At 48.7% G+C, this 18,234-nt stretch overlaps 1 protein-coding gene across 1 annotated transcript in view; it reads right to left on the bottom strand.

The window, feature by feature from the left end:
* The window catches only part of THSD7B (thrombospondin type 1 domain containing 7B), a 1,756,834-nt gene that overhangs the window by 1,396,097 nt on the left and 342,503 nt on the right, over positions 1-18,234 (bottom strand). The window lies entirely within an intron of this gene.

Genomic DNA, 18,234 nt, shown 5'->3' with positions numbered 1-18,234 from the left:
TTGGATTAATAAAACCCTTTAGCTCATAGGAGACTCTCATTATTTACTTATCAAGCAAAAATAGAATAGTGATTGTGATTAGAATGTATGTGATGTACAGCTCTTGATCTTCTCTAAAACAACTGCAAAGATCCATTGCCTTGGTGATGGCTGGAATTAGCCCGATGACAATAAACCAAGAATTTAATTAAAACAGATTCCGGCTCCAGCACAATTTTTATTGGAATTTCTATCTGAATTTTTTCATGAGCAATTTTTGGAGAATGATATTGAAGACACCCTCCAATAACTTGCACTACATATCTCAGGCCATATCAAGAATGCGTGCACTGGCTCTAAGTACAGTTGAATATCTGGGCTGTCTAATGATGTGCTGTTCTTGATCAGCAGAGATCCCCAGAGCCTTTTTTGCCTCCTCAGTGTGCTAAGTGAATTCATATTACTTCTTATTTCTCTGAGTTAGTGAATTATTTTAGACAGCACAGCAAAGAAATAGAAAGAAGGCTAAGCTCACTATTTCCTAGCTGTACTCCCTGAAAAGAAATCCACAACTAGATCCTGCTTTTATATGCTTGCACTGTCTAAAGTGCATGCATTTCACTCTGGATTTCTTAGAGTTAGTGCATGAGTTGCAGAGAGCCTTGCCAGGAAACTGTGAACGACTGTTGCCGATGTTTCTGAGTGGTGCTGTCTGCAGCTCAAGCATTGTCTCTGAGAAATCCATGATGATAAATGTAGGCACTTTAGAAGATGCAATCGAATAAAAACAGGTCCTTGGTTCTGCTTTTATCCAGCACAACTGTTTATGATTTGGCTCTTGATGCTCAAGGACTCTCAAGCAGAGTTGCAAGAACTTAAAACTCTCACAGCACAAACATGCACATTCATTCAGAACTATGCCTACAAACGCTGGGATGCATTTACAAGGCCCTATCGCCACCATAACGTCACTTTTTTGACATTGTGGTGGTGATACGGTTATGTCTTATTTACAAGGCAGCGTTGAGCCACTTAACAAGGCTTTGCGCTGCCTTGTAAATAAGGACCCATTCACACTATACTTAGCGTGAAAGAGGTGGGAAATGGGTGTTGTGGTGGGTGTTCGGCCGCAACACCCACTGATTTTGACACTCCCCCATATTTACAAGGGTGGTGTAAATATGGCGCAGCGCCAAATTAGAAGCAGGGAAAACTGGTCTTAACATGGTGAAACGAGTAGAATTGCATTATTTTTAATCATTGTTGTTTTTATGTGTGCTGCATTGTACAGCACACATAAAAACAGCAAAACGCCATGTATGTTTGTTTATGTGCAGGAAGGTGTCCCTTCTTGCACATAAACAAAAATTTTAAAAATGACAAGGTGCATCTTCTATTTGTGCTGCACTAAGCAGCACACATAGAAGTTAGAAATCACCATTTAAGATTGTCCCTTCCTTCACATAAACAATCATTCCCGACAACGCAGGTGCAAGAGTGCCTGAGTCGGGCGCTAGGCAGCTAAATTTAGTGCCAGTGTAGGGGGAAACGCAGGTCTGCAGCATATTGTTTTAAATACAGTGCCGCTCTGGGTTTCAGAAGTGGCAGAGCACTGCATTAGGCCAAGAAGGCTAACGTTGCGCTCTGTCACTTCCTTGTACATATGCCCCAAAGACCTCTATGTACACACTTGGTTAACATTGTCTACAACTCCAGCTGATGGATGGAGCTAGCCCAAAATCTATGCATTTTCTCCTAGACTGAACATCAGGAGGATACTTAACATTTTCACCATCAAAAAATGTTAACCTCTCCAGTTCTCTTAGAATCCTAGTGGTTAGCGTTTAATCCAGCTGCTGTGAAAGTTAAGACAACTGTTTACTATAAACGGGTAATATATTGTAGGATACATTTAAAAAAAGAAAGATTTACAGTATTCACACAAAAGCTACAGTGATGCAGCGTAAGAGAACATCCCTGATTTGCTTAAACGTTCCTGTTTTGCGACGCCTTGACACATTTCTAGAAAGTAAATACGTGGTTTTGTTTTCAGAGATAATGGAAAGGGGCGACCACTCGGTCCGCCCGAACGTATGGTGGAGTACCCCGATCCCCCCGGGAAACAATTTTGGGCGGGAGGCGTGTCCTGGCTGGTATGCCCGAAGCGGCGTAGCTGGGGCGCGCCTTTTCCCGCCCAAGAGAGGGTTGTCCTAGTCACCGACACCGCCAGCCACGCCCGGGGGGCGGAGTGGAGGAGGGTCTACGCCCGCCCGAAGAAGGATAAAAGGAGCGACAAGCCAAAGAAGCATCCTCTTGTTCCTGTGCTCTGAAGCTGCACCTCCTCGTTACACGTGAGCTCGAGACGGAACGAAGAGCCGATTTTGAAATTTGTAATTTCTATGTTTTCTCTTTTAGCGCTAGAAGCCTTGTCCAGGACCTTTCATCTATCGTGAGGAAAATGCCGGGCAAGAGGGTCGGAAAGAAGGTTAGCACCGAGCAAATGCTCCGTATGCTGGTGAAGGACATGGCGGAGATGAAGAAGAAAATGGCGGCTAGGGACGGTACGGGCCGGCCTAAAAGAATCATCGGGCCTGCATTGCCAGGGGTGGTCCCTGCCGGGGGAGGAAAGAGGGCCAGGAACAGGGCAAATGGAGACGAGGTTCCAGTTCCGGAGGCTCCCCCGGTGAGCCCTCCCAGACCGGTGGAGGCTCCCGTGCCGATTCCCGATGCAGGGCAGCCGATTCCTGTCGTAGTTACCCCTGTGAACGAAGGGGATATGCCACCGGAGTTGGCCGCCCAGCTGGCGGCATGGTTGGGCAGAAACAACGAGGGTTCTGTTGCTCCGGGGGACACGGCCGAGGAGGCCAAACTAATAATGAGGCAGTTGCGGCAATCCCGAGATGCCGCAAAAGCACCTTGTCCTTTTGTTTCCCCGCAGGCTCCCGTGGGTCAACCAGGATCGGGCGTTGGTACGACGGGGTCTACAGTTACGATGGCAGGTACAGGTAAGCAGCCATTGCCAATGGTGGGGGAAGGATCGATACCTTCAAGGAGGGAAAAAATTGTTCAGCATATCCCGATCGAGGTGAAAGAGAGGATATGGGCAGACAAATATGTGAACATGTTTTCCTTGTTGACCGATCACTACGAGATCGAGCATGTAAAAAATCAAAAAGAGTTTCTGCATCCTAGTGTATGGCGAGCCAGGATGGCCGGTTTCAGAGTTGATGAATCAATAGGCAATTGGGGCAGAGCGTTTGGAATGTTCATTGCAATTATGGGCGAACGTAGGCCCGAATTGTTGGGAGAATTGGCCGTCTACCAGACACGTATCATGGAATTTTATGAAACTTATGGGGGTAATCAATGGTTTTCGTATGATAATATATTTCGTAAATCCAAGGAGCACGATTCATCCCTGACGTGGGATTGTTTTGACTCCATTTCTTGGCAAAAAATGGAAAAACCTGGCGTTGGGAAGTCACCATCGTTGGGGGGTGATGGGGTTGAGTATTCCCGCCATTTGTCAGGGACGCCCTTTCGGGCAGGTTCCAGTAATGACCGGAACTCAAAGAATAGTGGCAGCTCAGGTAAGAAAGGGGTCTGCTGGAGCTTCAACAGAGGAAAATGTACCAGGCCACAGGGTTCTTGTAAGTTCAGGCACGAATGTTCGGGATGTGGGCAGTCCTCGCTCTCTGAGATTACGTGCAGAACCAAGGCTAGTGATACGGGGAGTAGAGGAGGCACCAAGTAGGTCTGAAAGAGTCCAAGGGGCACCTCTACCTACCCCGGTTGATATCATGGCACTGATCCCTTGGCTGAACGAATACCCAGATCATATCTCCGCTGGGGTGTTGCGAGATGGTTTCTCATATGGTTTCCGCATCCCGGCGGGGGATTTTCAGGGTGAAGCACTATGTAAGAACCAACTATCGGTGCAGCAGAATGCGGCGGTGGTACAAGCAAAGATTGGTAAGGAGGTGGCCCGAGGTCGGGTTGCTGGACCATATGACACCCCGCCAGTGGCTAATTTTGTTTGTTCACCCCTGGGTGTAGTCCCCAAAAAAGATCCGGGGGAATTCAGGTTGATACATAATTTGTCAGCTCCGAGGGGTCTTTCGGTGAACGATGCGATCGACCCGGGAGTTTGTTCGGTGCGGTACGCATCTTTCGATGAGGCTGTCGCCATTTTGAATCGCCTCAGGCTTGGGGCGCTGATGGCTAAATCAGATATCGAGTCAGCGTTCCGGTTGCTCCCGGTACACCCAGATGATCAGCGTCTTCTTGGTTTCATGTTTCAGGGTCGCTATTACATGGATAAATGTATGCCAATGGGTTGCTCCATTTCTTGTGCGTATTTTGAGAAATTCAGTTGTTTTTTGCAATGGGCTTTCACAAGAACGACAGGTTTTACACATGTTATGCATTATCTTGATGATTTTCTATTCCTGGGGGCAGCCGGGGACACAGAGTGTGCACAAGCTTTGAATGAATTTTGTGATCTCATGAGACGCTTTGGCGTGCCATTGGCACCCGGTAAGACGGTGGGGCCGTCTACTTCGCTCGAGTTTCTTGGGATAGAGCTCGATTCCGAAGAAGGGTGCTTCCGTTTGCCTAAAGAAAAGGTGACGAAATTTAAGGCATCGCTTGAAACATGTATTAGCGAGACAAAAGTAAGACTGCATCTGTTACAGCGGGTGGTGGGTCAACTCAATTTTGCCCTTAGAGTAATGCCAATGGCGCGCCCATTTTCCCGCTCCATTGCTCATGCCATGGTTGGTCTTAAGGAAGGCCACCACCGCACAAGGCTCTCGGCAGAGGTCCGCCAGGACATGCGCATATGGTTGGCATTCCTAGCGGACTTCAACGGTCGGGTCGTATGGAGTAAACCCGCGGTTTCCTCTGAGGAGCTGGGGTTGTGGACGGACTCGGCAGGGAGTGTTGGATTTGGCGCAATATTTGGTAATCATTGGTCAGCTCAAATCTGGCCCGCAGAGTGGCACGAGAGTGGGCTCACAGGTAACATTGGGTTTCTCGAGCTGTTCCCTATTCTGGTGGCCCTGAAAACATGGCCTGAAGGGTTTCGTGACCGCTCTGTGGTGTTCTGGTCTGATAACATGACCGTTGTGGAGTGTATCAATAGTTAGGCTGCCCGCTGCAGATGGATCTTGAGATTGCTGAAGGAAATTGTTCTGCTGTGTATGAGGCTAAACGTCCACTTTAGGGCAAGACATGTGCCAGGGGTGTTAAATCAGGCAGCTGACGTGCTTTCTCGTTCCCGTATGCAGGCCTTCTGGGGTTTCCTACCCTCAGCGGACCCGGTGGCGGCACCATTTCCCGAAGCTCTCTTGTCTCTCGGTGCCCCGGACTACAAGACCTCGTGGGAGAGAGTTTAGCGCCCAGGACAAGGAAGGCGTACGAAGGGGCATTCCGTTCCTATTGGTCCTTTTTGGGTTCTGCTGGGGGGGAGCTTTGGGGCCAAGAGGAGTATGTCCTGAAGTTTCTGTTATCCTTACATCAGGCAGGCAAATCAGTGGCCACGGCACAGAGGCACCGGGCCGCCATTTCTTTCATGGCACGGGCTCATGGTATCCAGGACCCCACAGCGTCTTTTGTGGTACAGAAGGCGCTGCGAGGGTGGCAACGCCTTGAGGGTCGCAGAGTGGACGAAAGGCACCCGATAGGTCTGGAAAGGTTGGCCCTGTTAATGTCCGTACTCCCTGCAACATGTTCGTCTCAATCAGAGACAGTACTATTTCGAGCCGCTTTTTCATTAGCATTCCATGGGGCTATGCGGGTAAGCAAGCTGGTAGCACGGAACAAGCAGGATACGGGGGGGGGTCTGTGCCGAGAACACATTCAAATTAGGGGGGAAACAATGGTAGTCTCGTTTGCCAGGTCCAAGACCGATCAGGGAGCGATCGGGGACAGTGTAGTAGTCCAGCGGATTCCCGGATCTCCCATGTGCCCGGTGGCATGCGTTGAGGAATATTTGGCGCAGAGGGCGGCAGCATGGGGGGGAAGCTTGCTGAGGCACGCCGACGCCACCCCACTAACGAGGTTTCAGTTCCAACAGGTGCTTGCGATGGCAATTGCAGCCGCAGGCTTGAACCCGTGCGAGTTTGGGACCCATTCCTTCCGGATAGGGGCTGCTACTGAGGCCACAGCCAGGGGTCTGAGTGTCGAAAAAGTGAAACAGTTGGGGCGTTGGTCCTCGAATTGTTATAAACGGTACGTGCGGTTGCACATGTTGTGAAGCTAATGTCATGCACTCACGCTTCTTGTTTTTGTTTGGTTTACAGTTTCGCAAGCTTACGAGGCGGGGCAGACTGTGCAGTTGACCCGACACCTGGGGACCAGCGGTCAAAGATCACCGGCTGAGGAAAGAGTGGTGTGGGTCGTGGGACACTCATACGTGAGGCGTGCCGCAGACGTATTCAAAGCAGGTGACATGATTCACGTGGCTGGGGAATACGGGTACAGGGTGACCTTCTACGGAAGGGGCGGGCTCTGTATTGACCAGTTTCAAAATTTTATGGAGGGTTTGTTAGGGCGGACGAGGTCACCGCCATCTATAATCATAGTGCATCTTGGGGGCAATGATTTGGTGACCATTGGTCGACGAGTACTTCTCGAGGTGATACTATCCACTGTAAGTTGGTTGGCGAGAAGGGTCCCGGGGTGCACAATAGCATGGTCCCACATGATCCCACGGAAGGTTTGGCGGGGGGCTAATTCTGTGTCTGCTTTAAATCATTCTGTGAAGAAAGTGAATAACAAACTTGGTAGATTGTTCCGTACAAGTACATTGCATTCTATCCCGCATGGATGTATCAGGGGGGATCAGATGTATCTAGAGGACAGAGTTCATTTGTCCCGGGTGGGGAATGCCTTACTCATAGGAGACTTCGTAGCTTGGTTAAGGAATTTGCAGCCATGACCTTTAAGTAGGAGTTTTGTGGGGGGTCCGGATAGCCGGTCAACTATCCGGGCCTGTGGCGGTAAGGTCATGATCGGTGAGCAGTAATTGGAAGATCCCTAGAGGTTTGGGCGTCACCCATTATGGATGGGAGCGCCCGGGGGGAGGCGGCCATTGGCCCCTCAAGCGGGGAGGCGGTCCCCTCTAAGGATGGGGACGCCGAAAGGGAAGGCGACCATAGGCCCCTCCCTGGGGAGGAGGGGCTACGGACCCCTCCTCGGAATTTCCCGGGGCCCGGACATCTGCGACGGCAGATGTGGTAAGTTGTGTGGGGTGGGAGGGGGGTCTACGCTACCTTCTAGACACCTCACACGAGTACTCGGACGACCACTAAGATGGCGTCGAGTTAACAGGGGGCCCCCGCTAAGACAAGGGAAATTGGAAGTAGGCACTGAGGTACAGTCCGCTGTGTGACCGCCCCTCACAAGTGAGGGGGGAATTCTGGTATTGGGGATCTGACACCGGTTACGACCTTGCCGTTGGCCCGTAACGTTAGGATGTACAATTTCAATGTTCAGAAATGCATTTGCAGGATGTTTAGTATCGGCTAGGAGAACCTTTGTATTAGAGATGTGTTAAGGTCAGCCAAGAACATCGTAATGTGTAAATGAAATTGTACATGATATGAAACTGTTATTTTAATGTTTTAATTTTGTTTCATATTTTTAATAAATACGGCCGGGAGGGTAACTCCCTCCCGCCTTCCAAAAGTTCAGAACCGTTTCCGTCTTCCCATCCTTGGGGATTTTGTGTCGAGAGGGGGTGGCGGGTATCTCAGCCATATGGAAAGGGGCGACCACTCGGTCCCCCCGAACGTATGGTGGAGTACCCCGATCCCCCCGGGAAACCATTTTGGGCGGGAGGCGTGTCCCGGCTGGTATGCCCGAAGCGGCGTAGCTGGGGCGCGCCTTTTCCCGCCCAAGAGAGGGTTGTCCTAGACACCGACACCGCCAGCCACGCCCGGGGGGCGTAGTGGAGGAGGGTCTACGCCCGCCCGAAGAAGGATAAAAGGAGCGACAAGCCAAAGAAGCATCCTCTTGTTCCTGTGCTCTGAGGCTGCACCTCCTCGTTACACGTGAGCTCGAGAAGGAACGAAGAGCCGATTTTGACCCACCCACCAGCCCCTGTTGACAGCGATTTGTTGAATAAAGTTGAGTGACGTGATATGGTTTCTCTTACAGGATGTTTTTGAATAAAGTTGGTAATGTGGTATGTAATAAAGGGATAATTTTCGTTTTAAACATGTTTTGCAGCAGAAATAGTTGCAATTGAACTTAACAGTGATGCTCAGTAGAGTTTATACTTTGAATTGCTTAAATGTGATTGTTTTCCTTTTCGTTAGCTTAGATTTAGATTGTCGTATTTATTTTGGTCGGGCGGTAAGGTCATGATCGGTGAGCAGTAATTGGAAGATCCCTAGAGGTTTGGGCGTCACCCATTATGGATGGGAGCGCCCGGGGGGAGGCGGCCATTGGCCCCTCAAACGGGGAGGCGGTCCCCTCTAAGGATGGGGACGCCGAAAGGGAAGGCGGCCATAGGCCCCTCCCTGGGGAGGAGGGGCTACGGACCCCTCCTCGGAATTTCCCGGGGCCCGGACATCTGCGACGGCAGATGTGGTAAGTTGTGTGGGGTGGGAGGGGGGTCTACGCTACCTTCTAGACACCTCACACGAGTACTCGGACGACCACTAAGATGGCGTCGAGTTAACAGGGGGCCCCCGCTAAGACAAGGGAAATTGGAAGTAGGCACTGAGGTACAGTCCGCTGTGTGACCGCCCCTCACAAGTGAGGGGGGAATTCTGGTATTGGGGATCTGACACCGGTTACGACCTTGCCGTTGGCCCGTAACGTTAGGATGTACAATTTCAATGTTCAGAAATGCATTTGCAGGATGTTTAGTATCGGCTAGGAGAACCTTTGTATTAGAGATGTGTTAAGGTCAGCCAAGAACATCGTAATGTGTAAATGAAATTGTACATGATATGAAACTGTTATTTTAATGTTTTAATTTTGTTTCATATTTTTAATAAATACGGCCGGGAGGGTAACTCCCTCCCGCCTTCCAAAAGTTCAGAACCGTTTCCGTCTTCCCATCCTTGGGGATTTTGTGTCGAGAGGGGGTGGCGGGTATCTCAGCCATATGGAAAGGGGCGACCACTCGGTCCCCCCGAACGTATGGTGGAGTACCCCGATCCACCCGGGAAACCATTTTGGGCGGGAGGCGTGTCCCGGCTGGTATGCCCGAAGCGGCGTAGCTGGGGCGCGCCTTTTCCCGCCCAAGAGAGGGTTGTCCTAGACACCGACACCGCCAGCCACGCCCGGGGGGCGTAGTGGAGGAGGGTCTACGCCCGCCCGAAGAAGGATAAAAGGAGCGACAAGCCAAAGAAGCATCCTCTTGTTCCTGTGCTCTGAGGCTGCACCTCCTCGTTACACGTGAGCTCGAGAAGGAACGAAGAGCCGAATTTTAACCCACCCACCAGCCCCTGTTGACAGCGATTTGTTGAATAAAGTTGAGTGACGTGATATGGTTTCTCTTACAGGATGTTTTTGAATAAAGTTGGTAATGTGGTATGTAATAAAGGGATAATTTTCGTTTTAAACATGTTTTGCAGCAGAAATAGTTGCAATTGAACTTAACAGTGATGCTCAGTAGAGTTTATACTTTGAATTGCTTAAATGTGATTGTTTTCCTTTTCGTTAGCTTAGATTTAGATTGTCGTATTTATTTTGGTCGGGCGGTAAGGTCATGATCGGTGAGCAGTAATTGGAAGATCCCTAGAGGTTTGGGCGTCACCCATTATGGATGGGAGCGCCCGGGGGGAGGCGGCCATTGGCCCCTCAAACGGGGAGGCGGTCCCCTCTAAGGATGGGGACGCCGAAAGGGAAGGCGGCCATAGGCCCCTCCCTGGGGAGGAGGGGCTACGGACCCCTCCTCGGAATTTCCCGGGGCCCGGACATCTGCGACGGCAGATGTGGTAAGTTGTGTGGGGTGGGAGGGGGGTCTACGCTACCTTCTAGACACCTCACACGAGTACTCGGACGACCACTAAGATGCCGTCGAGTTAACAGGGGGCCCCCGCTAAGACAAGGGAAATTGGAAGTAGGCACTGAGGTACAGTCCGCTGTGCGACCGCCCCTCACAAGTGAGGGGGGAATTCTGGTATTGGGGATCTGACACCGGTTACGACCTTGCCGTTGGCCCGTAACGTTAGGATGTACAATTTCAATGTTCAGAAATGCATTTGCAGGATGTTTAGTATCGGCTAGGAGAACCTTTGTATTAGAGATGGGTTAAGGTCAGCCAAGAACATCGTAATGTGTAAATGAAATTGTACATGATATGAAACTGCTATTTTAATGTTTTAATTTTGTTTCATATTTTTAATAAATACGGCCGGGAGGGTAACTCCCTCCCGCCTTCCAAAAGTTCAGAACCGTTTCCGTCTTCCCATCCTTGGGGATTTTGTGTCGAGAGGGGGTGGCGGGTATCTCAGCCATAAGGACATATCGGTGTGTGCAGTAGAAAAAACATATGTCACCAGCGCTCATTCTCTCATAAATCGGTAGTCGGCCGGGCAGGACTGGATGGCTATCAGGCAGAACGGCGAAGGCATGCTTTGTTGAAATGCAAGGCATGTATGGCCTGGGTGCTCGGAGCACACCAAGGTCAAGATTCGTAGGCCACTCTCATTTAATTCCATATGGTATTTCACTCTGACTCAGGCATAGTACAGACAGAGAGACTGATTTTACTACACTGTTCATGCTAGAATAGTTAGCAGCTGATTATTCTGTGTTGGTGGTGCCATCACACTGCGCATTGGCAATCAGTCAGACACAGCTACAAAAATAATTGCCGAACATAGGAATCTAAAAGGGATTATCACATTTTATTTTTACAGTATCTCGAAAATGTCTTAATTCAAGGTGTTAGTAGGTCATCCAGTCTAGTTAGATCTGGGTTTCGACAGGCGTTTAACAAGCGTAAGGCTAACAAGATACATAAAGTAGGCTTGGGGGAGCTCATTTCAATTATTGAATTTCATTGGCCATTCTGTCCTAAAAATTGGCCTTGAGGCATTTTTTTCAATCCTGACTTTGCTAAACCCTGTTCAGTATTTTAGCTCTTTACTAAACCCCTTGGATGTTTGGATGTACCCTTCTGCAGCCACTAGAGTACTTCTATTGAACTGCCTGTGGAACTACTTTGCAACTATAGGAACATCTGTTTGCTCTGCTCCTGCTCCAGAAACCCTGCTCTGTGTCTTACAATAATGTGCCAATGCTGCATGTGAAAGCACAATAAACCCAGACCTACTCCCTTTGTCAGAGCTTGGTTTTGTATGTCATCTTCTTTTTTTAGCCCCAATAACCCCTTTATAAATTAAAGGCTACCAATATCACAATGCAAAGAAACATCCATAACTCGACAAACTATTCAATCCTACAAGCGAGAAACTATAGCGACCTGTTTCCCCCATGCAATTAAATGAAAGGAGCTGCCTGTCAGCCCGGGTGGCATTGGAACCTTCTATGTTTTTAGCTCAATTCATTTTAACTTTTTTTTTCCTACCAAGGACTGTTTGCCAAATTTTAACACTATTTCTATTGTCTATTCTTGTTTAGGTTTATAAAAATATGGTCACCCTACATTGTTGCCATAACTCCTAACAGTGTTTAATCTATCAGAGACACAGGTCCGCATACAATTAACAAACTGCAGCTTAATTTAACGGTGTTACATATAGCACGTTTGACCTTCTCTCATTAAAAAGAAAAAGTATGTAAGGGAAAAGTGCCAAGGGCATTAGCACCAGTAAAGCATACAACTTTCATAACGTACATCAAACAGGTGGTGCAACACCACCAATGCAGAAATCCATGCTGTAAAAACAATTAGCACCATCAAGCAGAATCTACCGAAATGATCTCTCCTGTTTACTGTGCACCACACTGCTGCACGCCATTGGTTACCCCGAAATTAACATATCTTTAGGAGTATTTTGTGTTTAATTAGCAGCATCTTCTACCATTCTCCCTTGCTGAGAATGTATAAAGGTTGGAGTAAAAAGATTCAAAAACTAATTGAATCCCATCTGTGGAAGAAAGAGTCAAAAGCTCGGAGTTTCTTTTACGGTTCCATTTCCTTCGCACTGCAAGCAAAGAAAAAATATCAAATGATTCCTTTTATTTCCCCCATGAATAAACATCCTAAACTGAAATGATATGTGCACAAAATGGAAAGGCTGGCACTGAGCTTTCACTTTCATAAAATGAAGGGTAACTAGATTCATATTCTAATGAAATGGATAATGTTTCCTCCGAGACTTTTCCTGGATTAACCATTTGAATAAATGAATTAGCATTTGTAATGAGAAGACATGAGGTTCCCAAGCCGGTGGAGGATGGGTCAGGAAAGCTCAAAATTAAACAGAGGCCCACGTTAAATAGTGAATGTCGTAGCGGGGACAGAGTGACATTTAGTCCCACATTTTAGAACAATAAATGTGGAAATATGAGAGATCAGGAATAGATTAACCAAATATATATATATATATATATATATATATATATATATATATATATATATATATATATATATATATATATATATATACATATATAAATATATAATATATATTACCTACTGGCAGTCGCCAGTAGGTAGTTTTAGTTAGGATTTTTTTCAATGCAAAATCTCAAAATTCTATTGTGAATAACTTGGGCGCCGGTTGAGAAATCTGGCTGAAAATTTCCTCAAATTTGCCTCACGGCGCTCCAGTCCTTCCCTGAAAGTTTGGGGGGATTTGTGAAGCAGGGGCCGAGATAAAAGTGGGGTCCCAAAACTTTTTTTCCCCATGTTAATTTCCATGGGGCGGTCGACCTCACTTTTAGCCCGAACGGCTGAATGGATTTCCACCAAACTTGGCAAAATTGTAGGGACTGGAAGCCGGATGTGCATTTGCTAGGTCTCAAGAAATGTGCTCCAGTGGATTTTGAGTAATTTAGGTTTAAAAAAAAATATATATCTGTAAGCGAGCCCCGGTACGCACCGGGGAGCGTACCAGCGCGCAACGTGAGTTCGCGCGCGGAAAGCTGATTGGCTCTCGGGTGTCTGTAAACATTCCAAACAGTCCGGAACGGCCGCCTTCTGGTGTCTCGGTAGGATCGACACACAAGAGGTGGCAAAAACAAAGGGGGAAATGACCAAAAGGGGGCAGGGTAGACCCCCCCTGACCCCCTAGGATTGATGTGGGGGCCATAAAATGGCCCCGCGGGGCAAAAAAATAATTCCTTTTTTTTTCGATTTGCGCAGGGGTGTGCCTGGTACGCGCACCGGGGAGTGTACCTGGGAGCGTACCATGGGGAAAAAAGAATGACAGAGTTTATAAAAAATTTAGTCTTTTTTTAAAAATTGGAGGTAGTTCTAAAAATAACTGGTTTTTTTCTTCTTTTTGTTGTTTTATATTTTTTTATTGTTTTTTTGAACATTTTTTACTTTTTGGAGGTTTTCTGAACAGTTTTATATATTTTTTGTATTTTTCATGGGGAGAAACAAAAAACAGGGAATTGTAAATGGCTCAACTGGAGCAAAAAAAAACCCAGAAAAAATTAGTTATTTTTTGGGCACTTATGGTTATCCCCAGCACAGATGATACGTTTTATACTTTGCTCACCATAGCATATTAACTTTCCACAATATTTGCACATGATTTTAAAATCGTTAAATTTTGGTTGTATGATAGGCATTGTCTCTGTTGCCTCTGAACCCGATGGAGTTGGTTCTTTCGATGTTGAGGGTCTAGATGTTGATGGGGGTAGCTTACTGCAGAGGTCCCTTACCTCTGCAGCAGAATAGTTGATTGGTTGCCAACGGATCATGTGCCGAATCATGGTATGATTCCCGAAGGAATATTTTTTGTTAGCGTTCCCCCTGGACAGCTCTGCATCACAAATCAGACAAGTTACCTTCGCAGCGTTGACTTTTTTGAAACCCCTTGGGATTTTGTAGAACTGTCATACAAAGTGTTCTTTTGGTTTGTAGGGCTGATTAACTTCAGGCAGGAAATGCCTTTTCTGTCCCTCCTCTTCATCATCCTCCTCTTCTTCTTCTGGACCACCAATGTGATCTTCTGGTGGTCTTTTTGATGGTGGTGGTGGTGGGGCTGTAGCCATCTCTGTAAGGAAAAAGCAGGTCTTCCTCACTCAAATAACAAAGTGAGAATGAGGAAAAAAGGTGGGGGCTATGATCATTTTGAAACCAAAAGTGTTGTGAACCAATGAAAAGTGTTATTTTCAAGTCACATGAGCAGGGTGTGATCGTGGGCGGTCGGCGGACTGGTAAAGCAGGCGCGGAGGCCGGATATAGTGGGCGATAGTGATTTATTGAGTGTTTTTGTACAAGGTATTTCGGGGACGGTATAAGGGTCCGGTCCAACACCCAGGAAGGTGGGTACGTCTTCTTCTCTGCGGTCCTGGCGGGATGGGGTCCAAGGATCGTCCGGTTCTTTGGTGTAGCCGCCTTGCTGTGGTCGGAGAACACCTCGGAGGGCAAACAAGAGAAAAAGAGGGAGCCGTTAGCTGTGCTTGGACTCTTGTTCCGGTACCTTCACCGTTAACCCGGGAGTGTGTGGAAATGAAGAGGAAGTGGGGGCGGTATAGGTAAGGTAGGGCTCAAGGGAAGGAAAGAAACAGAAGTGTTCCGGGAGGTGGGGAGAGGGGTGCTCTATTATACAGTGTGCAGTGCGTATTTACAACCTAACTAGTGCTTACTGGTGACGTGCCTAGGATAGCGGGAACAATTTACACTGGGAGGGGTTTCTAACTATGTACACAGGCACAAGGGAGCAACTGGTACTCACGCGCTCCGCCGTAACTCTCCTCCGAGTTACGGCCGCTCTCCAGCCACCTCCGTGGGACTCCACCACTCTTCGGACCACTCCTCGCGTTCTCCTATCCCGTCTTCTCCGTCCGTCACCGGTCCAGCCGAAGTCTCCTGCCACAATCCTTCGACGACGCTTGTGTCTTCCCTTCCGGCTTTTCTGTATCCGTCCGTCGGAGGAGAGGCGGGACTTCCGGGTTCTCGGGGTATCCCTTCCGGTCCTGCGGTGCGTCTGATTGGTTCCTGCAAGGGAGAGAGGGGCGGGATGCCTGTCGTCAGGGACGCTGTTGTTGGGGAGTCTACGTGTCTGCCTGAACGGGATATGGTGCGAGGTGGTAACGGAGGGGATATACCGTCTCGGATATGGCGATCTTGGGGACCGAGATCACATTCCCTTCCCCTAGCTGTCTTTCTTGTACCCTTTTGGGACATAGGGTAACGAGAAAGGTAGTCCGCGTTACCTTGCTCCAAGCCCTTCCTGTGGACAGTGGCGAAGTGATATGGTTGGAGGGACAGGAACCAACGGAGGACTCTATCGTTGTGTCCCTTGTTCCGCGCCATCCACTCCAGGGGAGCATGGTCAGTGTAGATGGTGAATTGTCTCCCCTCCAGATAATAACGTAGGCTGTCTACCGCCCACTTTATGGCCAGGGCTTCCTTCTCCACCACGGCGTAGTTTTTCTCTCGTGGAAACAGTTTTCTGCTAAGAAAGAGTATAGGTCTCTCGTTTCCTTGGGGGTCTTTTTGAGACAGGACCGCCCCGAGTCCCTGTTCGGAGGCGTCCGTCTGTAAGATGAAAGGCTGTGCATAGTCCGGGCTAACTAACACGGGATGTGAGGTCAGAGCGTTCTTAAGGTCGGAGAAGGCTTTCATCAACTCAACCGTAGGGGATCTGAGGAGGGTGTCTGTTTTCATAGATTTTTTCAGGAGGTCTGTGAGGGGGGCCGCTCTTTGTGAAAAGTTGGGGACGAACCGTCGGTAGTAACCCAGGAGTCCTAGGAAAGCACGAAGGTCTCTTTTGCTCTGAGGGAAGGGGAGGGACTGTATGGCTTCGATTTTGCTCTCCTGTGGTCTAATCAAACCTTCACCCAGGAGGTAGCCTAGGTACTTCACGGTCTGTGCCGCTAGGGTGGTTTTGGAGGGATTAATGGTAAAACCATAAGCCCCTAGGGAGGAGATGACCTGGTACAGATGTTCTAAATGCTGGGACCAGTTGTCACTGTAAATCACGATATCATCGAGATATGCCCCAGCATAGAGAGAGTGAGGTTGCAGGATTTTGTTCATGGCCCTTTGGAAAGTGGCTGGGGCGCCATGAAGCCCAAATGGGAGGACTAGGAATTGGTACAACCCGTCAGGGGTGGAGAAGGCCGTCTTTTTTCTGTCTTCTTCACGGAGGGGGATCTGCCAATACCCCTTACAGAGGTCTAGCGTGGAGATGTATTGGGCCTTCCCTATGCGTTCGACCATCTCATCGACGCGGGGTAAGGGGTATGTGTCAAAGGAGGATATTTTATTAACCCCCCGGAAATCAATACAAAACCGGACAGACCCGTCCGGTTTGGGTACGAGTACTATCGGGGAATTCCACTCGCTTACCGAGGGCTCGATGATACCCATCTTCAGCATTTGTTCCGTTTCGTGTCGTATCACTTCCCTGCGGGCCTCGGGGACTCTGTATGGCCTTTGTCGGATTACCTTCCCGGGGATGGTTTGTATCGCATGTTCAGTGATGGTGGTATGTCCCGGGGAGGAGGAGAACACCTGTCGTAAAGGGAAGAGGACTGTTTCGAGTTCCTGTTTCTGTTGTGGGGTGATATCGGGATCGATACAAGGGGTGAAAGAGAGGGGATCTGTGTTAGTTGACCCACTTAAGACGGGTCGAGGACCTTCCCATTTTTTTAAAAGATTAACATGATAGATTTGAGTGACTCCACGAACGGGATCGATGTCTAGCTCGTAAGTGACTGGGGTCACCTGACGTAATATGCTATACGGACCCTGCCACTGTCCCAGGAGTTTTTGATCGGAGGATGGAAGCATAAGTAACACCAGGTCTCCTACCAGGAAGGTCCTGGGTTTTGTGCCTTTATCGTATTGTCCTTTTTGCCTGTTCTGGGCACTCTCTAGGTTCTGGCTTACTATATTTCTCATAAGGGCTAGGTGGGTTTTTAGGTTCTCCAGGTATTCCGGAAGGGGCCGGGTACGGTCGGGTTCTGCTTCCCATGCTTCTTGGGCCATGTCAAGAAAAGTGCGAGGGGGTCGCCCGTATAACAGTTCATAGGGGGAATACCCGGTGCTGCTTTGGGTGGCACAGCGAATAGCAAACAGGGCAAGGGGTAGCATATCTTCCCACCTCTTGGCTTCTAAGCCCAGCAATTTCTTAAGGGTCTGTTTGAGGGTGGCATTATACCGCTCGACTAAACCGTCGGTTTGCGGGTGGTATGCCGAGGTTCGAATTTGTTTGATCCCCAGGTTGGCACATACTTGTTTCATCAGAGAGGAGACAAAAGGAGTACCCTGATCTGTTAGTATTTCCCGGGGAAAACCCACCCGAGTGAATACAGATATGAGGGCCTTCGCAATGTTCTGGGTGGTGGGTTGTCTCAGGGGCAGGGCTTCTGGGAAGCGGGTGGCATAGTCAACAATAACCAGGGCGTAACGACACCCGCTCCGGGACGGTAACAGGGGTCCAATTATGTCCATCCCCACTCTGCTGAATGGTATGTCAATGATGGGAAGGGGTTGCAGTGGGGCTCTAGGGGGTCGGTATCTACTATGCTTTTGGCAGACTGGACATTCCTTGCAAAACTTTTTAATATGTTGATGTATTCCGGGCCAATAGAACTTGTCCAGGATTGTTTGGCTGGTCTTTTCTTCTCCGAAATGTCCTCCCAGGAGATGGCTATGTTCTAGGAAGAGCACTTTCTCCTGAAAGGGACCGGGAACCAGGAGTTGGGGTTTCTGTTGGACCCCCCCTTTCCGGTATAAAAGGCCATTTTTCTTAAAGAAGTAGGGACCTACGTTAAGGGGGTCCTCTTGATCCACAGCCCTTCTCCAGGCTTCCTGTAACAGAGGGTCTTCCTGTTGGGCTGCCCGGAATTCACGGTCCGTTTGCCAGGGGTGTTCATCCGGAAGCACTGGGTAGACGCCAGCATATTCCCTTTTCTCCTTCTTCTTCTGTGCTTTGGTTTTCGCTGATTTACGGGTCTGCGTGGGGGAGGACAATCCCATTGGGAAGGGGGCTTCTTCCCACCAGTGTGTCAGGGATTCTGTGGTGTCATGCAGCATTCCGGGCAATCCGGGGTAATCACTTCCTAGGATTGCTTGTTCTGGAAGGGCGGGGATTAATCCCATTGTGAGAGCTGTGCCGGGATCCTTTTCATGTTGGACCA

The sequence above is a fragment of the Lissotriton vulgaris genome, chromosome 2_1 (genome assembly GCF_964263255.1).
Source record: "Lissotriton vulgaris chromosome 2_1, aLisVul1.2, whole genome shotgun sequence".
NCBI lineage: Eukaryota > Metazoa > Chordata > Amphibia > Caudata > Salamandridae > Lissotriton > Lissotriton vulgaris.
The sequence above is the reverse complement of the archived record's forward strand: the minus strand, read 5'-3'. Positions and strand labels throughout refer to the sequence as shown.